This window comes from Colossoma macropomum, unplaced genomic scaffold, assembly GCF_904425465.1.
Source record: "Colossoma macropomum unplaced genomic scaffold, Colossoma_macropomum, whole genome shotgun sequence".
Taxonomy (NCBI): Eukaryota; Metazoa; Chordata; class Actinopteri; order Characiformes; family Serrasalmidae; genus Colossoma; species Colossoma macropomum.
The window spans coordinates 2,305,599-2,325,517 of record NW_023494805.1 but is presented as its reverse complement, the minus strand read 5'-3'; the positions used below and the strand labels follow the sequence as shown (position 1 = coordinate 2,325,517).

At 38.9% G+C, this 19,919-nt stretch overlaps 1 pseudogene; it reads right to left on the bottom strand.

Moving 5' to 3' along the window:
• Nucleotides 1-1,350: 1,350 nt before the first annotated feature.
• Nucleotides 1,351-6,077, bottom strand: LOC118826320 (annotated as a pseudogene).
• Between the last annotated feature and the right edge of the window lie 13,842 nt (nt 6,078-19,919).

Sequence of the window (19,919 nt, the reverse complement as noted above, 5' to 3'; positions counted from 1 at the left end):
GCTCATGCGTTAATCATGAGCTAATGCTCTAGCCCCTACTTAACGCACTCAGTCATTTCTGCTGACCTGAATGAGCAGCTAACAACACAACTAGCAGAGCATTATTTAACTGCATCAGGAAAGAACTTATTTCATCAAACTGCTCTGTATGATGTGATATTTACTCTGTACTGTGTTAGTTTTCAGCATCCCAGCGTTAAGTGGACCTCTTTTGCACCACCTGCTTGAAGGCATGCTAATGCTAGCTTGTCATCCAAATGAATTTTGTAACTTAAATGGTATATTTTGTTAATATAATGTAGCATAATAATAAGCACCAAGGCATATCATTCATTTCTTAAAACACTAAACAGCATTTTTAAATAAGTGTAGTAGTAGTGATGTAAGCTGTAAGCTACCAATAAACCTCACTTTAACCTAGCTAGCCACTGTTTCCTCCAGTGTTTACACAGAGTAACTTTTGATGCAGCTTTTAATTAAAATATTTCATAAAATAATCATAGTCAGCTACATTAATTTTCATTTCATATAAGTTGTAAAATTAAATTGTCAAATATGCATTTTAAAAACACATGGTAATTTTTATTATTCTCAGCAGCCGAACATGATGGTTAAAACACTGAATGCTTTGTTGTCTCTGAGGAGGATCACAGTTATTTCTCAAACTCATGCTTGCAGTAATAGTGTAAGGCTGGTTCATAGTAAATAGGATGCTGTGCAGACTTTAACAGTGTCTGTTGAAGAAAGAGCTTCATGATACCAGATATTTATAAGAGTTTATTCAGGACAGTAAATATGACGAGACTGGATCTGTAGAATAAGACAGAACACAGTGAAACACGTACAAGTGATGTTATTATTTGGCTGATTAACTGTGTACAGATTAAATGTGTGCAGAATAAATAATCTGAAAACGTGGTCACTGTGGATGAACTGAAAGATCTCAGCTGCACAGTAAACTAAACAACTTTTTTTTCAAAATGGTTTCATTCCAAAACACACTGTAGGCCACTTTCAGGAATTTTCTGTTTTTTCATGATATATGTTGTTGAGAGTGCGATTTACACATACAAGAAACATCAATGCTATATTATAATTAATACCACCTTTACACACATTGACATACATCAAATCATTACTCATTATATGAATGTTATTTATATTTATTGTAATATTACTGATTGTCTAAATATGTAAACACTTATTTTCAGATAAACAGTTTTTAATATCATTTTCTCAGGTGCCTAAAACTTTTGCACAGTATTGTATATGTAAACAATACTTTCAGTTACAGTGTGTAAAGTTGTGAAGAGTAATTTTATTTCTGATATCCTAAAATATTCCTGTGTGAGAAAAGATCCTCATTTATAATGTTGAACAGGTGTGATGATCAGTGGTGCTGAGTTTTTACCTTCATTTTTGAAACAGGGGCTAAATAATGGATAGATTTTCTCTTTGAAAGACTGACCAGTGAAAGAGTAGATATGAGATCTGGCATCAACGTCATAGAAGGAGACCAGACCCTCCTCATAATCCACAAAGACCCCCACCTTCTGGGGAGCCTGTTTCAGGGAGAGTGGAACACAGGGAGAGTCCAGAGCATTATATTCAGTCTCATTTCTCAGACACACAGACCATTCTCCTTTCTTAGGGCTGGGTGTAATCTTCCCCTTCCTGTTGCTGGACTCTCTGACCACTCCTAAATCCCACTCAGTCTTCCCTCTGACCTGCACCTCATAGTAAAATCTCCCTGAGGAGAACCCCTCCATTCCCAGAACACAGACACAGTAATCAAACCTCTCTGGATTATCAGGGAGGTTCTGTCGAGTGTTTCCACATGTAACTTGTTTCCCATCATCAGAGAGGATGAGGTATGAATTTGCTTTGTCAGGATCCAAAGTTACATCCACTGAGAGAAACACACACAATTTAAACCCATTTAACAACAAACAGCATAAAATAGAGAAGATACATATATTTAGTCATGTGATCAATAAGAATCTACAAACCTGCATATTGTTGAATTCTCTTTATTTCTGTTTGGAAGAGAATAAAGAACAACAGAAGACATTCTTATCATCTTAAATTCTGTTTAAATAAATTTCTGGTTAATGTGATGCACAATAGTGCTGTAACTTTAACACTAAAGAATACACAGTAAAGTTCTGCAGAGCCAGCTGTAACATTTAGACCCGGGGGGCGGCGGTAGGGCGGTTGGGAGGCACTGTGTCAGTAAAATATCTTTGAGACGAGACGCTGTATCTTGGGCAACATAGCGCGAAAGCCCTGGTTCTCAACGACTGAGAATGGTCGCAAATGTTTGCGACAGAGTTCGACAGTTGTAATTCGCTTCCGAGTTGGGTGGAAGCTTTGACATCGCTTGCTCGATGGTCCTCTTTTTGGCAGCAAGTGCAACCAGTAGGAAAACGGGTGGAAACATGTAATATGGATTCTCATGTTTGTCTTTTCCAAAATATTTTACTTTAGTGTGACACAACTTGCATTTAGTCTGGCTCTTATTCAGGTCCCTTTTCCCTTGGCGTGCAGACTGCAGGTCACCTAGCAACGCAGTCTCGCCTGGCTAGTAGCTACGAAAAGGTAAAGCGAGATTTAAGACGAAGATTTGGAGACGAATGGACTTATTCACATTTATAAGCACTGCAATTGGTTTCCCTTTACATTAAATCTGCAACGAGAGACAGTAAAAAGTTGCGAAGATGAAGTCGCTTCTCTTTCGAATTTTCACATTTTTACCACATTTACATTTTGGCACCTCAGGCAGAATTTAAGGTGGAACGTAAAAATTCGAACAAGAAGCTGGCGAATAAAAAGCCGACCTCAGCCTCGTAAAACAGTCAAGAAACTATTCGACTTTTGAAGAAAAGGTTCTTGGCGGAGATGGGAGGAAAGCAGCTATAGCTAAAGCTTGAAGCAGAGCAAAGTAAATCTGTGTTTTCATTTATATTTTTTAGCCTATACTTGGACATTATCACAAACTGAGACATACTGGACATAAAATGTTGTGGCTCCCAAGGCGGTTTGATTTTTGTTGAAAGGACAAAATGGCTCTTCTTAACATTTGGGTTGTGACTCCTGACCTAACCTGGCTTTTAATTTCTCATTCATCTAGTTGTGTTTTTGTTATGTGAAGCCACAGACTGTCCGGGCGCTGCACTTCTGCACTTACAGGTTCCGCCTTTTGCGTTCCGTCAACATTACATTATAAATGAAAATTCTGAAAATCGATTTTTGACATTTGTGAATCGATTCAGAATCGCCCATGTCTGCATCGTGATGCATTTAAGAATCGATTCCCCCCAACCCCTATTGTCTGTACACTCTGAAACAATGGCCATATTGAAAGTATTCAATAGTTACAACACTAATAAACTGATTCTCATAGATGCTAGTTTTAGAACAGAAAATAACCCAGGATTTAGTACTGAAATGTCCTAAATATGCATTTCTACCATCAGGACCTTGATGAGTTCCTGAAATCCTGTCCTACAATAAAACTCCTCAGAAGCTCTTACTGCTCAGTAACACTTACTGATGTCAGGAAGATTCTCCATTTCCTCACTGAGTGACCGCTGAAGCTGAGACAGAGCTCTCCTCAGAGTCTCCACACTCAGATGAGTCTTAATACTGACGTCAGTCCAGTTCTTGGTGAGTGGACGGCTGCAGAGGGACGGGTAAACCTATAGTCCAGCAGGAGAGAGGAGAAATCCCTCAGCATGGGCAGTGCTGTCCTGTGCTGGACTGCATTACTATTGAGAAACAGAGGGACTCTGACCTGTAGGAGGTGGAGGTGGTCCTCAGTGTGGGAGAGCTGCTCCAGCTCAGTGTCTCTCCTCTTTAGCTCAGTGATTTCCTGCTCCAGCTCTTTAATGAACTCTTCAGCCTGCCTCTCTGCTGCTTTCTGCTTCTCCTCCATCACCTCAAGCAGCTCCGCCTGGCTTCTCTCAATGCAGCGCAGCAGAGCTCTGAAGACCTCCACACTGTCTGCTTTCTCCTTCTCTGTGTTTCTCTGAAAGGAGACAAATCAGATTCTGTGTCTGTTTACTGTATTTCTGTACAAGCTTCCAGAAGGTGGAGTTTCACTGTGTAGTTTGAGAGGTTTATTGTTCCAATAATGGATCCAAAAGCTATGAAGATGAAGTAAAAGCACTGATAGTCATTTTATGACTTATTATGGTGTGTTTGTGTTCAGGATCACCACCCTTTTAAACTTACCGCCCCAATTAGCTTAAATTTAGAATATAAACATACATTTTTTATACAGTAATTTAACCATTATATGCTGTTTGTAACCAGTTAAGATCAAAATGTGACATGCAGTTTAGAGTCTAATAGAGCAAACTTTAATAACTCATAACTGAAAATCTAATTAGAGCACAGCTTTAAATTTTTTACATAGTTTTCCGTTAAATTCACGTATTTGCTCAAATTTTTTCCATGACTGGACAGGCCCCAGGTGAATTGCTGTAGAAGGACCCAATAGTCCAAAACCCCTACAGACTGTTTATAACCGTTTTTTGGGGGGGTTGAAAATAATTGACAACCCCATTTTTACCAGTCCCTCTTTCTAGATTTGTCTTCTAGATTTTTGGACAGTTTTTTGGAGTTTCAAATACTGTGAACATGTTGATTATCTGAAGGTTGGAATGTTACATATTATTGGGAACAGACACTAATAATTGCAGAATAAGTCACTGTTGAAACTCAGACTCACTTTGTTGAGTTTTACAGAGTTTTTGATGTCCTCAATCTTCTTCAGTCGGTCCTGGATCATCTGCTGAACTTCAGCCTGTTTCTTCTCCAGCTGAGTCTATAGAATTAGGCACATTATAACAAAGTCAATTATCAATCTGAAGAACTTCTAACATAAAACTTAAAACAACAGATAATAATTCATCATCTAAATATCTGTCACCTTCTTCTGTCCACTCTCCTCCTCTACAGGAACAGTGCTGTGAGTCTTGTGGTCTGTCTCAGTGCAGAACTGACACACACACGTCTGGTCATCTCTACAGAACAGCTCCAGGGGTCTCTCGTGTTTCTGGCAGATGTAGTCCTCCAGGTTCTGCACAGGGTCCATCAGTTTGTGTTTCTGGAGTTTAGGTGTTGTTTTATGAGATGCCAGATGGTCACTGCAGTAAGATACTCCACAGGACAGACAGGACTTTAGAGCCTCCAGCTTTTCCTCAGTGCAGGAGTCACACAGCACCTTTATAGGTTTGGAGGGAGGTGTTTCTGGAGCTCTGCTGGACTTCACCTGAACCGACTTTTTTGAACTGAGCAGCCAGTCCAGAGATGAACGTGTTCACACGTAGCTCAGGCCTTTTGGAGAACTCCTCCTTACAAACTGGACACTGGCAGTGTGGACTGCTGTCCCAGCACTCTTTGAGACAGACCATGCAGAAGTTGTGCCCACAAGAAGTAGAGACTGGATCAGTGAACACATCCAGACAGATAGAGCACTGGAGCTGATCTTCAGACAGGACACTGCTGGAGGAAGCCATGACTGACTGAGGAGACACAGAGACATCATGCGGGTGAAATTTGTACCACAAAAGTACTTCATAAACCAATAATATATTTGATATTTCATGAACATATGAAATGCTGTTGGAAAAAAAGGGGTGTGTTGTAACCAATGGCATCTGACAAGTCAGTCAACTTCAGAAACGTCTTGTTTCACCTGTTCAACTTCATCATTCCAGTGGATACATTACCCTAAGAATCCCATAAATCTATACATATAACTAGCTTGCACTTGTTAAATGTAAAATACATGTTATATGTGATAGTCCTAAGAGCTTTCTGAACGTTTTGATAAAAGTAAGTTACAGAAACCACTGGCAGTTAGAGGTAAAAATGAGATGAAAAACAGGAAGCTTTTTTAGCTGAAACGAAGCAGATAATAAAACTTAAACATTTCCAGTTCCACCTTTTCTAAACGCTTCTTCTTTAGACTTTACCTGCTGTGTTTTAGCTCTTCCAAGAAAATGGGGAGACTTCAAACTGGAGAAAGGGTCGTGCTGAAAGTGTCTTGCTTGTCATGAAGCTGATTTTACTTTACTTTCATTTAATCTGAGTGACATCATGAGGCCACTCCCACTGTTTTGCAGGTTTTCATGACACACTTTGTGACACGTCTCACCCGGAGTGAGAAAGAGGTGCTTAGAGGTGGCTGTGGTGAGTAGAGTTAACAAAGAGCACATGGGCAGCAACACGGACACTGATGTGGACACTCCGAATGGCTTGTTTATTTACTACAGAAACCATATTAATCCAGGCCTCATGGTTACTCACAGTCCAATTTTACATAAACAAGACAAAATACAGAGCAACATGGTAGTGTTACTCTAAGGGGTGAGAGCTGGAAAATAGAGTGTAGTGTGTTCAGCAACTCATGGCTTTGGTGGTCATACACTTCCACCTTCATGGGTGGAGCTCGAGAGAGCAGAGATGCCTGTTTAGAGAACAACAACAAAAAAATCAGTTTAAAGCTTCATTAAGCTAAAATGTTTTTTGTAATTTTATAACATGACTGACTAAGAAGACACAGAGACATCATGCAGGGAATCTGAGACTAGAGCTGGGGCGTATCAGCATCATGACACCAAATGGGTCACAGTTTCGGATGGTATTACATTTAATGTTAACACTTTACAATAAGGGTCCATGAAATAGTACCCTTATTGTAAAGTGTTAATTCATGCTTTATTTCATGAGTGACTCATCATTAACTCATACATGTAATACATCATGAGTCATCATGAATATGCATAAAGTAAGCATGTCTCATGCATGCTTTAATGCAGGAGCACTATATTAATTCATGTAGTAATTAAGGTATAAATATCATCAGGTGACACGAGTTATTCATGATGTTCATACAGGTCTTCATTCATCAGGCAAACTAAAACTGAATGGTCAGCCATCACTTCATAGAACAAGAATGTTAAGCGTTACTAAATCATTACTTCTTCATGAGTTCATGATGTTTGTGATCCTCAAAGTAAAGTGGTGAAATATTTAGCATCACTAAATCATCACTTCTTCATGAGGTCATGATGTTTGTGGCCCTCAAAGTAAAGTGGTGAAATATTTAGCATCACTAAATCATTACTTCTTCATGAGTTCATGATGTTTGTGACCCTCAAAGTAAAGTGTTGAAATATTCCTTCTTTAATACTGTTGTGTTGATGATTAAATGACTGACAAACTAAGCCATTAATTAAGCAACAGTTCTTTATTATTTTGAATTTTGAATAGTGTAGTTGGAGGACCTGGCATCACGTACCAAAGCTCTCAAAATAATAAAAGAAACAAAAAAACAAGTAATAAAACAAACCGCTGAATAAACATATTTCACAGCAACATTTCCAGCATTTCAGACACCATTACCTGTATCGGTTACATAAATTGAACACAGTTAAACTAAATGAGATCTGTAATGACTCCTTAAAATGCCATAAGAAAAACAAAGACACAGCTTTGCTGAAAGTATTTTAATAAACAAATATTGTAATGTGTATGGTGTATCATGAAAATGTATTCAAGTATTGTGATATGATCATTTTCACCATATTGTCCACCCCCACCTACACATATACCAAAAATGAACTAACTCTACTGCAAGCTTCTTATCATGCACATCAACAGTCAAATTTTACACACCAACTCATTCATGTTCGGTTTAGGATTATGTTATATTAACAAAGAGCCTTCATTGGACAGCACTGTTGAAGGCTTATCTTTTTTCTGCAGCAGCCTAACTTTTGGAACTTGTCTATTTCCTAACTTAATATTATAAAACTGCTCTGAGTGTGTGCATGACGTGCACAACCCTTTATCACGTATATCTTCTAACACCCTTAGAACAACCTGCTGCTAGACACATTTCTTATCTCTGATGTGCACAATCAAAAGGGCTTGAAGAGCTTGCTGTTTTATGGGAGGGGAGACTTGTCATGCTTAAAAGTGGCTCAAACTTAAAGGGACTGCATCCTAAACAACTCCAGGGGAAGTTATATGGACAAAATCAGCCTTATTGACACAGTGAATCCATACGAACGCCATCAGATACCTCCTGTATTCTCATATGCCCCAGCTCACCTCAATGGGCTGTGTGGCTTAAAGAGTAACTCCACCAATATTTCTAAATTTCTATTTGATTAAACTGTTTACATGTTAACAAAGAGCTGAATCAACTAACCTAATGACATAATCTACTGTAGGTAGACTTTTAGCAAACACTGGCGGCTTAGCTAGCTAGCAAACTAAAGGCACAATTACTGCCCTGTTGAAAAAAGACCATTAGAACCATTAGGATTAAAACTTGATGGTCTTGCTCTCTAATTGGCTTACTGGTTACCAGAGACCACGAGTTCCATGTAGGGCACCTTTAGATCCCTTTAGTAAATCTGGAGACAGAACACCTCTTAAACCATTAGAGTCCTTTACACTGTGATATCAACCCATCAGGAAAAACACAGAATACCATTAACGTTAGTGACTACTGCTGGACTTTTAATGGTTTCTATTTTTGTCAGCAGGGTGTACTGTGCTATACGCAAACTTAATATGCGTTTCACACATGTAAAAATGTAAAAATTACCAAACATATTTCTGTTCACTCAATCTAAAGCCTACAGCCTCGCTAGCATTAGTCTACACGACCGAGGCTGTAAAAGGCTGTTTCTGTGTTGTCCTTCACATTTCGCGCGGACAGTTCCGAAGGAGAACATCTCTCCAACCCCTTCTCTGAGTATCAATAAAAAACAAAACGTAAATAATCATAAAATCGGAGCGGAACGGCTCCTCACTCTCAACAGGGCGGCTTCTGTTTACATCCCGCCAACAACACCACGGGGATAAGCTCTTCTGCTTCTCCGACAACCTCAGCTCTGGAACTATAGCGCCATCTGCCGGACTGAAAGGGGCGCCGCATGATCACAGCGCGTTATACTTTTTAAAATCCCACCCGTATTGTGACAAACCCCACCTCCTGCACTACGATTGGCATTTGAACGAGCTGCCCTGCTGAAAAAAATAATAGAAAACATTAAAATTTCCTATTGGTTCCTGGTGGTATCCAGAAGTCACTGAATTTCCCTGATGGGTTCATACCAATATAAAGATTTTTTAATGATGGAAATATGGATCCTGAACTTTGATTAAATTCCTCATTATTTAAGGAAAATATCACATTCATAAATGCTAATAGTTGAAAAACAAATCAACAGAAATGGACAGTTAAAACATGTATTCACTAACATGCCTAAAAAACAGCAAAGTAATCAAATTACTGTATTGTTGCAGTTACTAGTATTGTAAGTAACTGCTAAGTTGAGGAGAGAGAAGCTGAGGGAAAAAGAGAGAGTATAAAAGTGAGCTAACCGCTAACCTGAGGAGAAAAAAGCTGAGGGAAAAGAGTGTGAATGTAAAAACACTGCAAGCTAACTGCTAACATGAGGAGAGAGAAGACGACAGAAAAAGAGAGGGAGTTAAAAAAAAAACACAGCAAGCTAACTGCTAACCTGAGGGAAAAGAAAGCGAGTGTAAAAACACAACATGCTACCTGAGGAGAGAGAAGCTAAGGGAAAAGAGAGTGAGTGTACAATCACAGTGAGCTAACCGCTAACCTGAGGAGAGAGAAGCCAAGGAAAAAGAGAGTGAGTGTAAAATCACAGCGAGCTAACCGCTTCTGGAGAAGATTTTGACAAGCTAAAAGGAAGAGAGTTTGGTGAGTTTAAATTCATCTCATTAGCCGTTTTAGGTTTAGCTAGCTAGCGTTAGCTATGTTAGTTATCTATCAAAAAAATGTGTTTTTTAACTGAAAAAGATGAACATGCTTTGTAGTAATATAAAGGAAAAGTATGATTTTAGTGTGCATTTTAGTGCATATTGCTTTATGTATTTTCAGGGAAGTTACTTATTCAAATTTTCTTTTCCACATTATATAGGGCAGCAGTTTCATCCTGCCACATTTAGAGGCGCCAAAATGTAGCTGTTGCATTATTTAAGGTGGAACGCAAGTCCAACCGCTGTCAGAAAAGTTAAACAAAGAAAAATAGTGTGGATTACATAGCTTTTGGCTCCATTCGAATATATATTTTTTTCTTTGGTTAATAATAATCAAGTCACATATCTTCAGGATTATTACTTTTTTGGACATTGGGATAGTTTCGATATTTACAGTTGCCATTGGATAATAATAATAATAATAATAATAATAATAATAATAACAACAATATGTTCATAAGTCATTGTTGAAGGTCTAAAAAGAATTTGTATTATATTATATTATCACTACAATTATTTCATAAAACATTTATTAGGATTAAGTTTAATGTTGGCTCTTGCAACAAGAAAAATGGACTTGAATATACATTACATTTATTTAGTGAAAATCTGTAGCTGGATTCACAAAATATTTAAGAAAAACTTACGAAGGATCTTAAGACAAACACTAAATAGTTCATAAGAATGGTCCTTATTTACCAATGTCTTCATAGGCTTCTTGTCAAAACTGTTGTTGAGAAAGGTCATAAGAAAAAGTCTGTCAGATGTCAGATTCATGACGCGTTCTTAACCTGCAAAATTGTTCGAAGAATAATTACTTCCTTCTTAAGTATGTAGTTAGGAAAATAGAGGCACATTTAAGATTTTCATTCTTAAGACATGTTTGTGAATCTAGGCCCAGGTCTGCTTGCAGAATACAATATTAGATATGTTTGTTTATAATTATATTTTCATATATCTCCCCGCCCTCAAGTCTGTGCACACCAACGCATCACTCTGTCATGTTCTAGTGCAAATCATCACGTTTGGAATGATCACATTAAAGGGGAACGCTTTTTTTTCAAAATTCCTGACAAATTCAGTCCATGAAGATGTATACTCTCATTCAGAGTGGTTTGGTGTGAAATGGTTCAGATTTCTTTACGGTGGTGGTGATAGGAACCAGGAGTCACCATGACTACAACACAAATATAGCCATTTTATTTACTATCCAGAAGCACCAATGAACCTACATGTGTCGTCTAAATGTTTATATGGAATGTTTATGATGGAAAAAATGTTATAAATCTGAAAAAATAAGCTTCTGATGATGGAGCTCTTCACAAGCTGGATCAGGTGTGTTTGCAGCAGGGAACAGTGGATTTCTGCAGTGCTGTTGGTCACCAGGAGCAGGATTAAGAAACACTGCTTTAATCTGCACTCATTGCACTTTTGACAATGGATCTGCTGCTAAGAACTAAGGACTCTTGCTTATTACCAGTCTGCAATGATAATAATACATGGCTAGCAAACATTTCTATTGAGGCCCAACAGTTGGTTTATTTTCCCCTTCTCATTATCCATTGTTTATTATCTAGTCTCTACTGTGCTGTGCTTAATGGATGTATAGCCTATTGTAAAGTTCTTTGTGCAGTTCATTGTCTGTATTTGTTTTGTGTGTCATATTGCTTCATTTATTGCATCTGTAGTACCAAATCCTGGAGTAGGGTTCTGCGCAGGATTGTTTTTTTGTAATCTTGCATCTACCAATTACTGCAAGATTTCAGTCTGCTCCCTCAGAAAATCTGCACTGTTTCTCCCACTTACGCCCGCAATGTAAATGTTTTGTCCTCCTCCTGCCTGCAGTCCTGTATAGCTGGTTTCCATCTGCTGTAAACATGACTGAAAACAACTACCACATGTCAGACTTGCCTTTAGTCATCTTTATTGCTGAGTATTCACTTTAGAGCACCTTCCACAGCATTGGCTGTTTGACTGTCTGAAGTCTCCGTTATTTCTGTGGCCTACAGGAGTGAAATTCACATGTTCACAGAAGAGCATTCTGGGGGGAAAAAACGCCCCACTGAAAACATTAATAGAACATGTGTGTGTAATATTCTCAGAACATTTTTAGAACAAATATTTCTAGCTGGGAGTACAGTTTCTCTCCTGTGTGAGTGCGTTGGTGTACGTTGTGTTCTGATTATTGCACTATATAAAATGTGGCTGATTTAAATTGTATGTGAGATTTAGATTTATTAACTGATTTGAACTGTTATTATGCTTTACTTCATTTTAATCAAATTATTTATTTGACTTGTAGAAATCCAGTTGAACTGCTTGATACCACACAATCTGTATTTAGCTTGAACAAGAAAATAACAGTTTCTGTCATCCTGGTATTTGCCTTTGATATTTATTCGTTTCAAATTACATGAGAACACATCCTACTCAGAGAACAAACTGAAAATATTTATGCACAATTTCACTTATCAAGTAGCCTAAACATGTAATTTGACCAGGAGCATAAGACTGTATATATAGTAATATAGTCAGCAATTACATAATGCTTTTCACTGCATCATCAGTGTTCATTAATAATTAAAGCTTTAATTATATATCACTTTTAACATGCAAAAATGCAGCATACAATGCTACAGAATGTTTATATAAATCAGTAAGGCAGGGTACATAAAACAGCGAACAATAGGATAAGTTAATAAGAATAAGATAAGAATAAACACAAACATGGAATTTAACTTGGTGCACAAACTTTTGCATACAGCTGTATGCTGAGGTATTTATTTATGTCTTTATTAGCTTTATGTTTAATGCACCATATTGATGTTATTTTCCTTTATGGCCAATTATTCTTGAGAACACAGCCAGTCACTTTTGCATGGTACAAGTTCTCCACCCTCATCAGAGAGGAATGACCACATTTTTTTTCAGGACATGCACACTGTTGTCATAATGTCACAGTACCCTACTTCTTCTCCTTCCTTGATTGCCATTGAACATGCTGAAGAATTGCAGGAGTGGCTCTTAGCAACAAAGAAAACAGCAAGTTCTTACAAAAATATTTAGGTCATATTGTAGTCATGGCTGACATAGATGTTGTAGAGCAAAACAGATACACAATCCTTAATTTTTATTTGTTTAACCACTGATTGACTGGAGGGTCATTATTTAGTTATTAATCTTTTCAGACTCCAAATTACTATGAACATATAATATCCTGAGCAAATTCTGAGAACAAACTACCTTAGATGTTGCTTTTAATGTCTTTCAATTTTGGTTTGGGTTTTGTTTCATACATACAGACAATGGACAGGTACACATAGCCTGCTGACTTGTAGTTATTCTTTACAATGGCCTGTAATGTATAATTTGCCAATCATAGTTTTGATAAAATCACAGACACTTTTAAATTACTCCTCACATTGCACAGATGAAACCCAAGAGGGGGGCTTGAGTCCCTGCCTTTTTGCCATTAGACCACACAAATGGTTGGAGTGTAGAATATAATAATAATTGCCTTTATATGGCCATTCTTCAAGATCGGTGACAGCAAGGTGAAGCTCAGCCTCACCACAGGAATAGATATGTGGGATGGCTCACGTTCCCCAAACTTCATCACTCTTGGGTGCCCCCCTCTGGAGCAGTTCCAGTACCTATAGAGATTTCAACTCCACAATTTCAAACTGCACTCATCACCTAAGCACCAATAGCGATTCTGTAAGAAAATGTTGCATTACATAATGTGGTTATTTTGAACAACAAACAAACAAACAATGTCTTTAGTAATAACTTACTACACCCAGCTTGAGGAGCCATCTCCACAGTCGACAAATTAGTCAGAACAGGCTTGTTGATAGCAAGAGGCCTGATGGCAGCCAATTCCTTACACTGCTGTTCTATAAAGCCCTGTAACCAACACTGAGATAAAATGTATGTGGTTGCTGATGCTTGTGAAAGCTCACGACTGTCAGGTCCTCATTGACGCTTCAGCTCAGGGACTGATTGCCGGAAGCTAAGCAGAGGTCAAACTTTCAAACTAGCCAACAGACAAGTACACTCAGTGGTTGGAAAAGTCAGGTGAAACATGCAGGCTACACAACCAGAAGCTACTTTTGTCATTGTTTGTGATGCATGGCCAGAACCTTAATTTTTCATAGGCCTGGTTTTCTCATGAGCTCAGGCATTGTGTCTCAGTTCAAGGCCATTTTTAATTTTAACAAACCAAGTCCTTGACTCCATCCTCAGCCTGCATATTGCTCAACAGATCAAGGTCACAGTAGAAACCACTCTTGCTATTCAGTCCTTGGTCTAGCAGGCCAATGATTCAATAGCGGAGAAAAACAATTAGAAGATCTTCTACTTGGCCCAAAGTATGCACAGACCAGGTTGGACATACCAGTGGTTCAACATCAGATCCTCAGATCCACAGACTAAATATTTCTAAGTGAAAAGCATCTATCTTGCACCATTCTCTAAACAACACTTAAGTGATGTTGAGATAGAAAGTTTGTTAGCTAAAGCTATTACTTGACTTTCTCCATCTCTGTGGTCTGTGCCTATCATCCTAGTACCCCTAAAAAATGGAGGAATAAGACAGTGATTTGACTACAGAGCTGTCAATGCAAAGACACATTTCAATGAATACCCCATGTCACAAATACAGGAAATCCTGAAGTCATGCTTCTTGATTACTACATGGTGCAGAAAAAGCATACTCCGTGATGGAAAAAGAAAGTTTGGCTCTGGTATGGGTCATTCAAAAGAGGGGTGGCACTTAGGTTTACTTGACCGCTCAACTCTTGCATTAATTTTTAACTGCCCCTGACCTTCGTTGCAGCTAACAGGGTGGCCTACAAGTCTACAAGGTTTGGAATTCACTGTAGGGTATTGCAGGGGCAAATGTAACATAGTGCCTTTTTGCTTTGTCAATGTCTTCTAGCTCAGTCTGAAGCATGCCTACTCAATGTTTATCCAGCCAGAAATGTGCCTAGGTCTTAGGGGGGTTGGACACTGCTGTTGTTCATACCCAACAATCTACAGGAAAAGTTATTTGGATATGCATACAATAATATCATGAGTGACTGTCTAGTGTTACGACCCTATGGGTCATAATGTTTTTTTGTGTAGAGTGTCTTCTTCTGTATTGATTACAGAACAGAGGGAAGATGCCCTAAGCCACCACCAGGGGGATCTTCCTATAAAAGGGAGAAGTCCAGGAGGAAGTGCATTGCTTTGCTTTTGGCTTCCTTTGGGTTCCCAGGTCATTTGAAAGAAGCTTCTACTATAGAACTCTGTCTGTATTAGAGCTTGAATGCTTTTGTGTGGCTAATTGGTGCTTTGTTCTTTGTTTCATAAAGATAGCCTATGTTGTGCTACTTTGACTGAAGTATGCTGTAAACACTGAGCTAACATGGCTGCTCAGAGACATAGCTCTTTTATATAATCTCTCTTGTTGGGGAGTTATTTTTGTTGCTTTTGATTTCTCCTTATTTGCTTTAGTTAGGGAGTTAGGTTAGAAATTGCATTTGCTTTTAAGTTATAATCAGTTATAATTTCACTTACAACGGCCTTAGGTGTAAGAGATCTTATGTTAAGCTGTCCTAGTTTTAGACCAAAGGTGCTATTACTGCAAACTGGTATAACTGGTCTGATATTAATCAAATTACTAGAACAAACTTTGAGGATTTTTGATGCTTTGTTTTATTCGGGGAACAGACACGGTCTCAATTGGGTGGAACCTATGTGGCATCCCAAGGCAGCTAGCAGGCGGTCGGTTTAGTCTGTTTGTCTGCTGCCTGGCCTTGGCCCTGGTTTGTCAGCGACTAACTGTCCTACAGTGACAGCTATCTGAAAGAGTACGAGCCACGCTACAGGAAATGAGAGCAGCATACCGTCCTGACTCAAAAGACCAGGCTTGCCCTCAAAAGTAGCCCAATTATCTACAAATCCCACATTGTTTTCTGAGCACCACTTGGACAACCAGTACTTTAGCGACCATAACCTGCTGTTGATTTTGGTGCCACATTGAACTGGGATGGGGCCAGAGCATCATCAGACATTGTCTGGGCTAATTTACACACCTCTTTAATGTTATCTTTAGTTATTTCTGACTGCCGCAAACTAACGCCATTAGTACCTTCATGAATGACTATCCTCGAATATCTACGGCTAGCAAGCAGCTTCAGGCCCCCTCTAATGTCCGGCACCCTGGCTCCCGGTATACAGCTAACTGCTACTGGCGCGACTAAAGGAAAAGCTATTTTCATGTGCCGTAAAATAGAATCACCTATAACCAGAGCACTTTCAACAGGCGTCTCAGAGGGTGTCTCACTGAGTGGGGCAAACCTGTTGGACATGTGAATGGGAGATGAGTGGTGCTCGTGTGGGATAGCTTTAGCTTTGTCAGGGGCTTTAGCTGAGTCGAGGGCTTGCTGGCTCTCCCTGAGGCACCCAGAGCTTCGAACAGCGAGTCTTAGCCCTGCTGACTAGCCCTGTTCTTTTCTAACTTCTGGATGCACCTCTAACCGTACAATCTTCTCTGTCAAACACGAAACTAACTTACACTTCTCACAAACAAAGCTAGTAACACTGCTGTCACTAGTGCCATACTGATACTCACGTTGTTTCGTTGGCTGAATTGAGTCCTTTGTGAAAGTAATGGATAAGATTATGAACTTAAGCACAGTTTTTCTGTAATAGCTAATGTCCTAAACTCAGTCCTAACTGAAGTTGTCATGGTGACTAAACAGAAAAGATTTAAGTTAAGATGTTTCTGTAATGTTGCTCCAGGTGTCCATTTCTCTCCCTGGTTGAAAATTAGCTCATTTGTAATTTCATTATTTATTTGTACTTATGTATTATTGATTTCCATCATTTATACAGATTATTAAAATCTCTATTACTATTATTATCATTAATTTTAAGACATATCACTTTTGTTTTTTAAATACTGATTATGTTTTTGTTTGGTTGACTATTCTTTGAAACAACACAATAAAAAAATCAAAACACGTTCAAAAAAAAAAAAATCTGTTTGGAAAAGAGTCAGGGCTACATTTGATTACCTCAAGCCAGTGCTGTGACAGCTTTGCTAAAAACTTGCATCCATTCACTGTTTATCATCAGAATGTACCAGTGTTTGTCATCGTTCTCTTTGGAGGAGTATGGGGTCGTGTACAGAGGCTACCGATAAGCAGCTTTGTTTAACAGGGAAAGATGGTGGGTGCACAGACTTATTTCTATTGCTTGGGAATAATTAGTTGAAATCAGAACTTGGCATGATTCTTGCAAAGACTGATATAAAAAGGCTTTTAACTTGGTTGTGGGTTTTGGCTTGAACTGCAAAAGGCAAAGCCCACCACTAATTTATTTAATTGTCAGGCAAAACTGTCATTGAGTATAAGTTATTCATTTTTCAGCATCAGAAAAAAAGCAGAAAACACATATTTAACAGACAATTACACAAAAACGTGAACAACTAAATATAAGATCTGATTTTTCAGTGTTTAGTGTGTCCACACTTTACCTTTACAGCTTCCGTTCTTTTCAGGAGACTTGCTTTTAATTTTTCAAAGAAATCTGTAGGGATATTTTTCCACATCTCCAAAGCTCAGTCTTAGAAGTTGGTTGCATTTTCTGCTTCTCAAAATCTTTGCAATTCTAAACACATCCAGTGATGTTGAGGTCTGAACTCTGGTCAGTCCATTGTTCTGAGAACACCAGCAGCTTCTTTGTTTGTTGTGTCTATTTCCTTTTCTCAGTGAGGTTATTCTTGACAGCTACACATTCTTTGGGCGTTCCTCTCTCTGCTGAAAAGACTGTTGGTCCTTCCACCCTTCCTACCGTTTTAGATTCTGTTAAAATGCGTGCGTCTCTCCCGACAATAAGCTCGCTAGGATTAGATCTATTTTAGGGGTTTTTCTCTCAGCTTCATCTGTTTCCATCTCAACTTTGCTATGCGCGACATTCCTCAGGGTTATTCTTTCATTTCTCACATGCTCCTTCTCACTCACTCAGTGGTTGATTTGCCTGATGTCATTGCCCTTGACTGCGGTTCTGGTCTCGGCTCCTCGAGCAATGGAACGGCAAAGGCAAATTCTAACAAGTCCAACAAGGATTCAACACCTTGCCCTCCTTTTTCCCCTACTCATTTTGGACTAAATAGCTATTATAACGCCTTACTAGATTCAGCTAAATATTATAGGTCAAAAGGCTTAGCCCCTTCCACTCCAAAAGCTTATAACTCCATGTGGTCTTGGTTATATTGTTCTGTCTTTCTCTACAAATTCTGTTTTTTCCCATACTCATAAAAACAGTGTGCACATTTATCGTTCATAATTATCAGACTCAATCTTAAAACCTCTTCAATTTGCAGAATGTTAGCAGGTATCCAATTCCATGCTAGATGTAATGAACACAGCTATCTTAGTTTGTTCTCCAACCCAGCAATTCACTTGCTTCTTAAAGGTTTAAATAAATCTACACCGAAAGTTTCAGATAAACGCTCACTAATAACTCCAGAAATGCTGCAGATGCTTATCTTTACTCTACATGAGGGTCTTTTTACACCATACATTAACGCTTTACTTGAGGCTGTTTTTCTCATGGCTTTTTATGGTTTCATGCATCCAGGGGAATTCGCATCTGACACTCGATCATTTGATCCCACACAAGGTCTTACACCATCTGATATATGTTTCTCGCCTCACTTCTTTATTACCTTCCTTAAACACTCTAAAACAGACTTCTCTGAAGCCGGTGTTTCTATAAAAATTTGTAAACTAAATACCTCCTTCTGTCCCTATTCCTCTAAGACGCGCTATCTGAAACTCCGCTCACCTACCCTCAATTCAACTCTGCTTATATTACCAAATGGCCTTCCTATGACTAAACAATGGTTCAGGGAACATCTAGCCTTCGTCATTACAAAATGTGGACTGTCACCAACTCCCTACACAGGCCATTCCTTCCAGATAGGAGCAGCTACACCGCAGCTAAACTTGGTCTACCCATCGATTCAATCAAGCTGCTGTGCCTGTGAGGGCCCGTCACCCTAACGAACGCATGCATGTGTGGGCTCACAGCCCTAATGAACGCAATGCATGTGTGGGCTCGTCGCCCAGTGAACATAGTGCATGTGTGGGCTCGTTGCCCAGCGAACATAGTGCATGTGGGGCACTATGTATAAATAATAAATAATGCAGTGTTCCTTACCATTATGTTAAGCATGAATTTGTTGCTCTCTGCCTACTATTTGCAGCGTCAAGACCTCAGCCTCTAAATTTTTAAGTTTCCTTTTAACCTGACGATAATTTAAACCTTAAAGCCACCTTATTTACTTCAGGTGACCTAATGCGCTAGAGTAACTAACTCCTGTCACTTATTACACCAACCACAAAGGGCTCATCGTTCTAAATACCATTCACTTATCACTCAATCATAGCATACGCAATAATTAAAAGCACTTAGTACACTTAATCAGTAATTTAACTGCACTTGTTACTAATACCCACAACTCAACAGTCTGTACTTTTATTGGATGTATACTGATGCATCTTGCTAATAATATCTCTTATGTTTCTTTTCAGACAACTCAATCCAGGTAAAGCCTTTTCCGGTGGGTATCTATTATCTCTTATGATCTTTTGGGCTAGGCTCCGCCCCCTGCCATCCCTATACGGCAGGATCTGCGAGGCTCTACACGTTTGAAGACCTGGGATGACGAGGCCCGAGGCAAGGACTTTAACTTACAAAAATTGTTATCTATGGAATTGTTAAATATTATTAAGATTAAACTATTTTCCTTTCTTCACGTCTGTCTCTGGAGTCTTTCTGGTAGAAATGGCTGAGATAGCAGGCAGGTCACATCTAGTTATACATTCCATGTTGACATTAGGCACAAACACTGCCCCACTACCCCACAGCCCAGCAGAGCCCAAGTAAAACACCTACACTTCTTTAAGTAACAGCAACAACTATTTACAAGTATAAAGTCTTTCTCACTGGTGCTCCCGTGGTGCTCTGTGTGTCACCACTCTGCATGGCCATGCCTGCTGCATGTCCATGGCCAATCGAGCAAGTAACAGGATGCTACAGTATTATCATTT